Genomic DNA, 7789 nt, shown 5'->3' with positions numbered 1-7789 from the left:
TGTTATGCTTCTTTATTTTAGAAAATTGGCAATGACCTGGTGCATTATTTTCAGAAATTTTTTCTAATGAGCTGAAAAAATTTGTTGTTGAATTTTCATTCTACTTGATTTTTATGACTTCATTCTAAAATATGGAACAAAATAAAAATTTTAAGGGATTTCAAATTAGATTACTTAGAGACACTAAAGTGAAAACTGAATTCACGACAAATTTTCGGGGATGTATAAAGTAAGCAATTGACTTCCCATTGTACTGTGGATTGGATATCTTAATTGGCAAGCAGTTGTTTCCCTTTTGCGATGATAAGTTCTTCACAAGCTTTAATATGATTTAAATATGTTTTTTCGTTTCAGTTTTAAACTAGAAAAATTCATGCCCAAAAAATTTCCTTTTTTATGTATTTATTATGGAATGATCATCATCAATATTTTAATTAAATGTTTATTTGATATTTAGCTAATGTAAATCGTTTCTTTTTTTTTTCTTTTCAGGTATGTAACACTGCTTCATAACCAAACGAAATTAAATCTGTAAGAAATAAAAACAAATATTCAAAAACTAAATGGTTTTAAGGTAAAATTTAAGTCGATTCGAAAAAGTAAAAAAATTGTTAGTTTTATTTAAGAGAGTTATTATAAATACGAAATAGTATGGACATTTAAATTTGTTTCCCATTTTAATGAAAATTTATCAAATTTTAAAATGACCCACAAAAGAATATATCAAGCCCTTAGCGCCAAATTATGGTAAGCGACATTTTCTAAATTTTTTTTATTGCAAAAATTAAAATTTTATGGACCGACAGATGTCCATATATCAAAATTGTTAATAACTTCAAAATTTTAGGGAGTAAGATTTTATCGTAAGCGACACATAGTGGTATAGAAAAAAAGAGGGAAATAAATCTGTAAGTTCTAAATGGTTAGATTGATTTGAATGAAATTTCACATTTTAAAACGATCCTATTTCTTAGTTTGTATTCCGATTTCAAAAAAATTACACATGTAAAATCTTTTCATCGAGCGTTAAAAAGGACATAGTCGTAGCTATCAATTATATCGTATAGCTTAGGAGATATTCGCATTTGAAAATTAAATTTTCAACATTTTTACCCAACCTACTCCGATTTTCTCCAGTTTTCCTTCATTGGACTAACTACATATCTATTTGTCAAATATAAAAAGAACTGTTTAAAAATAATCACTAAGTCCAAAGTTATATGCATTTGAATTTAAAGCCGATTTTTCGCTAATTTTTTGGGAAAAAATAACTTTTTTCTTTTTAAGTTATCGCAAAAAAATTCTAAGAAAATGTATAAAGAATTTATACTTTCTAAAAGCTAAGTTTTCATAAAATATTTTAAATGAAAAAAAATTAAGACAGTTTGTTACCGAGGGGACCAGGTCCATTCAAAAAACAACTATTTTTTATGTAAAATTAAAATTTAGGGCAAAAATTCTCAAATCGCATATACGATATCAAAATATAGTAACCGATTTTAGATGGCCCAATATGCTTTTAATTATTTTATAAAGGGTTCCGATAACTCCGACCCTGGTATGGATATTATAGCCAAAAAACTAAAAATATCCATTTTTGGGATTTTTCAACACTTTTTTGGGAATTGCTGATAATAAATTTCAAAATTCGTTTTTATTTTTCCATTTTAAATAAACAATTTTACATAACTGTGAAATTTCATTAAAAATTATTCATAAATAAATATTTTATTTCAATTCGGAAAATTTCTATCTATGCAAAAATTCAATAAAAAACATCTTTTGTCATATTTTTCAATAAAGTATTCCATGAATTTTTAATTGTCAAAAGTTATAAATATTTTTGAAAAATAGATAAATAGCTTGAACGAAATTATATTATATCGCATCATAACATTTTTAATTCTATGTATAAATTTTAAAATAATCGATAAAACCTCCTGTAAAATTTGTGTTTTGTCGCTTACGATAATTTGGCGCTAAGGGCTCGATATATTCTGAGTGAGCCGTTATAAAATTCTAAAACGATCTGGCTATATCCGTCTGTCTGTGTGTTAAAAACACTGTTATGACCAAAAGGAAAGGAGCTAGCTGGTTAAATTTTCCACAAATACATTCAGTTAGTAAGGTTTTTTGGGTATTGAAAATATTCAATATAGTTACATGATTTCACTTAGCCTCCATACAAATGTCCCCTAAACATTTCTTCCAACTTTTGTATGGATCGCATTATAATTGACCCTAGCCCACAAATAACTCCTATATCAGAAAATTATTATATTGTAAAAATTCGGCACAGCCAAAGATACTTAAGTATGCTTTATCACATAAATAATAAAAAAAAAAACAAGAAAGAAAATATAGTCGGTCACGACCACTAAGTAAAAGAGAAAAACATTTTACTTCTAAAAATTCAATAATTAATAATCGTGAGTGATTGTCGGAAGTGGACCTTATGTATATGGGAGCTATCACCAATTATAAACCCATCATCATGAAATTACTAATTGGAACTTTTTTCTGTTAAATTTGAATGCCAACATTTGTAAGAGACTTATGCTACCACCACTTAAACCAATTTTTCTTTTAACTACTACCACTTCTTATCCATTTTAATAATATAAGCCACATTCCCTAACAAATATTTGGGCAGCCATTTGTCAATTTTATTGTAGGGATAAATTTGCCAACGCAAAAAACATAGTTATTCAATATTAAATGCATTTAACATTTTATTTAAGTTTTTATGTATGTGTAAATGAATTTTTACAGTTTTTTTGTCCTCCATTGAATAATTTTCCCATTCGATTTGTGCATTAAAACCAGCAACACATGCAACCGCACTTGAAATTAAATTCACTGCACTCCGTCAACATTCATGGTTAAAAACAAATAAATAAATTTATTGAAAATGGTTCCACATTTTACACACAAAACAAATGCATTAATTTTTGTGTATTTTATGGCGTCGAAATTTTTTGCTCCAAATGAATTTATATAAAAAATGCTTAATGCCGGCTGCTTTTCAATTGCTAGCACCGACATACTGCCTTACTATCGTTTGCTGAGTGCGAGGGTAGAGATTTTTGGCCTTAAGTCTTAATGTTTTAAAGAATAGCAAATGCAAAATATTTTAATTTATTTATATAGATAAAGTAAACAGGATTTATATTGAAATTACAAAGATGTTAAATTAATTATGTAAATTAAATACAATATTCATTTGTTTTATTATTCTTGTTAAATATTCCTAAGAACTTTATCTAAGTTAATAGGAAGGATGAAATTGCATTCAGTTTATCTGGTTATAAAAACACTTAGCAAACAGACTTCAAAAACGTACATCAGAATTCATTCATTGTTTCTCCAATTCAGGTTATTGTTACAAATTACTCTTTAGTAGATACATACAATTTGCTGTCAAATCTCTAACATATTTCTGGAACACTTAAGCACTTATTATCATATTCAGCTTTTGTATTGGTCAGTTGATAGTTGGTTAAATAACTTAATTAATGCAATATACATAAATAAGTTTTATCTACTTGTCTATTGTCTGCCTATTCATATCTTAATCAGTCATTGTTACCGAGAAAAAAATAAGGATGTATATACATTTTGTAAAATGTTAAATCCTTTTCCATTAGACTAGCTGTGATGCTGTCAAACAGCAGTTTTGGAACAGAATAGCGACTCAATGAAAAAAATGTATATTAATGTCTGGGAGAATTCTTATTTTCAGAGTTATATTGTGGAATTTCATGGGGATCATTTTTGTACAAGATCTTAACCCTCTATCTCCACTCCTTAGGGGTCGATTTGACCCTTTTTTCGAGAAAATAAAAACAAGTCCTTTCAAAAAGGACATTTTAGGACTAAAATATTCCACGAAAATATTTGTCGGAAAATTTCAAACATACAAAAGATGTAAATAAAGCTCTTTACGCTTAATTATAAAAATTATACTAATTTTAAAAAAAATCGCCAAAAACAAAAATATGTTCCGATGAGCTAAAATTTAAAATATAAATAGTCCTTAAGGAGATCTACAAATATGTAGACACATATGGAAGATATCTATTTTAGTTCAAAAGATATTTAGGTTTATTTATTTATTTTTTTTTAAATTCTGCTCGTTCTTTTTTGGGTTTTTTAGATACGTCGAATACAATAAAAACAACTTGCTAACAGTTATTTCTTCCCCATCAAATGTTACACGCATCTAAAGTTGGAACATGTAAAACTGGCCGTATTTTTAACGTTTTTTCCGAAACACATTTTACATGAAATATATAAAAAGACTTTAAATTTTTTAAAATGGGATCTAGGTTTTTGAAGCTCCTGATGAATATATATAAGCTTTTTGTATAAGTAGTTGATATTAATGAAAATCTTAAGACATGAAGATTTATAGTTTAGTAAAATGAAATACTGTTTTGAATTTTCTGACGTATTTTACGTATTTACCTTAGAAACTAAAAATTTGAATAGTTTGAATTAATTTACAATTTTAACGGTTAATGATATTATAACAAAATTTGAAAATAATGTAGTTACAAATATCCTTAAATCAATGGCTTTATAATTTTTGACATTTTTTGAGGAGCAGCAGAACAAAAGGTATTTTTTTGAAAATAAGAAAAAGATTTCAACCCAAATATTATCAAAATACCAAAAAATCAATTTGTAAAAAAAATCGAAAAAGAACCTTTTGTTCTGCGGCTTCTCTTTTATTTCCAAATACCAAAATTCCTATAACGGGGTGTTCCAAAAACTGAGTTTTTTTTATTAAAGTGCCTACTGTGACGTTATTTTTCACTCAAACCGAATTTTTTTTAAATTGGCCGAGTTTTGATGGGTCTGGGGGTGATATGTCCGCTTAAATGAGACAAATCTTTCTTTACACGCATTTGCATTAAGTTATCTTTCCAGGTCATATAAAAATTCCATATTGTCCCAAAGAAAATTTTTTTCTACAATAGAAAAAATATATGGAGGGTTTATATTCAAATAGTGCTATAAGGAAAATCAACAATTGTGTGGAAAAGGTTGTAATGAATAACGATTAAATTTAAATGTAGGCTGTAGAGAATTCATTTTGTTGGTTGATGGGGATTGCCCGACTATTTTACTTGTTTATTAAAAAGTATTCTTCGTTTCTTTTCACAACGGTTTTTGTTATTTTTTCGAATGAAATATTAAAATAAAATATAAAAAATCAAATATATCAAACTTTAAATATTTTTTAACACTTAAGTACTGAAGATAGAAGGATGCAATTTTGGCATGTGGTGTTCAATATATGGATCTTTAACTCATTATTTTTTTTGAAAGTATTGGAATTCTAAAAGGATATTCAAGGATAAAAATTTGAAAGGACATTTTTAACATCTTTCGATCCTGACAGGATAAAATCAAAATAATACGAAATATTTTACAACACTTCTTGACCATTAAACACCAAATTTGTCAAAATAGCATGATCAGAAATATTTTAAAACAAGTTTTCAAAAATTTACTCCTCTGAAAATTTTAAGTCCTTTTAAAGCGAAACAGGATCACGAAATGAAAAACTGAAAACGCAGTTTTTCTCCATTTAATTTATAGTTTTAGACGTACACTGAATCAATTAAGTCTCCGTACAGACATACTCATAATATAAACTAGATATTTATGGTCACTTTTCAATACATATTTAAACCTTTTTTTAATTAATTTTATAAAAAATCTTATAAACTAGAAATCAACATAAAAAAACTACAAACATTTTCATTAAAAACATAAAAATTTACATAAATTTAATAATTTTATGAAAAGTATCACCAAAAAAGTCTCCGTACAGTTAACCGTTTTAAGGCAAGGAATCCCAATATTAATCTTAATTGAATTTAATATGTGGTAGATTCTCCTTTCTGAGCAATTGCAGCATTTTAATGGCTGTGCATGGAATGGACCAGCTTTGTTGTTGTCAGGGAATCTATTTTATACCACTCATCAATTATAACGACTTTTAGCTGATCTTTACTCGTTGTATTTTGCTGCCGAATCTTTCTTTCCAAGTGATCCCATATATGCTCAATCGGGCTGAGATCAGGTGACTAAGCTGAGCCATTTAAGGGCTTAGGAACATTATAAATAAGACATTCCTTTACTAATCTAGATGTGTGTTTGGGATCGTTGTCTTGTTGGAAGCAATACAAACGTGTAATATACATACTATATTATATTTTATAAAAAACTCTTTTAATATTTTATTATATACACGAATATTTCATATGCATTTAGCACTTTTTTACTAACAAAATAAATTATGTGTTAGATAGCACAATACAAATTTTATGAAAAAAACCATTGGAAATGTTTTTTTTTTTAATTTAAATGACAGATGACAAAATAGTCAGGGAATACGTTGCAAGAAAAACCTAATTTTCGAGAAAATATCGTATAGCACTATTTGAATATAAGCCCTCGATATGTTTTTTTTTTTGGAAAAAAAAATAAAAAATACTGCCCTTTTTACAAATTCCAACATTTTATAGGGAAGAGATAACTGTTAGTAAGTTTTTTATTTTATTTAGAATATTATCGCTACTAAAGCTGATATTTTAAAAATAAATTTCGAGCCTCCGTAGGCTCGCCATATCTAAAAACCCATAAAAAGTTCGAGCAAAATTAAAAAAACAAGTAAGAGCAAAAACATTTTTCTTTTAAAATTTCGGAAGTGGGCCTTATATGGGAGCTATGACTAATTATGGACCGATCACCATGAAATTAGGTCGTGTGATTTATGTCTATATTAAAGTTAACTATGTTGAATTTTGTTTGTATACCAACATTTTTAAGCGTTTTATGCACGTTAAAGTGATTTTCGGAAGCGGGTCTATATGGGAGCTATGACTAATTATGGACCGATCGTAACAAAATTTGGCTTCGTCCTTGGGCCGAAAAAATAATATGTACCAAATTTGATCGAAATATCTTCAAAATTGCGACCTGTACTCTGCGCACAAAGTTTACATGGACAGCCAGCCGACCAGACGGGCGGACGGACGGACATAGTTTAATCGACTCAGAAAGTGATTCTAAGTCGATCGGTATACTTTAAGGTGGGTGTTAGACTAATATTTTTGGGCGTTACACACATCTGCACAAACGCATAATACCCTCCCCACTATGGTGGTGTAGGTTATAATAAATCAATAATCCTAAACTAATAGAGATAACCTACACTTGTAAGCTCATTTTTATAGACCTTCTTAAGGACTATTTATATTTAAAATTACAGCTCATTCGGATCATAAATTGATTTTTGGCGATTTTTGTTAAAAAAATTGATACCCGAGGTGACCAAATTTGAGGGCTACGCACTGACCCTCATTAGCGCTAGGAAGCTCAACAAACGTAAATTAATTCGAAAATACATCAGCTCAAACCATATCAAATGTCATAACAATATCTGTAATAGTTCCCAAGATACCGAATTATTTAAAAAAAAAAAAGTTTCTAAACCACTGTGTGTTAATTTACCTTAATTTAAGAGTTTCCGTTAAAGGTTTATAAATTCGTCACTATTGATTAGAACTATAAAAATAATATTCTTTTAAAATTGTAATAATAATTTCAATCAAATAAAAAAAAATCCAAAAAAAAGATTTTTTCGATTTCAATCCTTATGTGTGTATTGTGAATGTTTCTTTGAAAAATACTTTTGAAAAATTACTTCAATAATTTATTTAATAATGATTACTTTATTGCTAGATCATTATGCAAACAAAATTACATATTTTTA

The sequence above is a fragment of the Calliphora vicina genome, chromosome 4 (genome assembly GCF_958450345.1).
Source record: "Calliphora vicina chromosome 4, idCalVici1.1, whole genome shotgun sequence".
In the NCBI taxonomy this organism is placed as follows: domain Eukaryota; kingdom Metazoa; phylum Arthropoda; class Insecta; order Diptera; family Calliphoridae; genus Calliphora; species Calliphora vicina.
Note: the sequence above shows the minus strand (reverse complement) of the source record.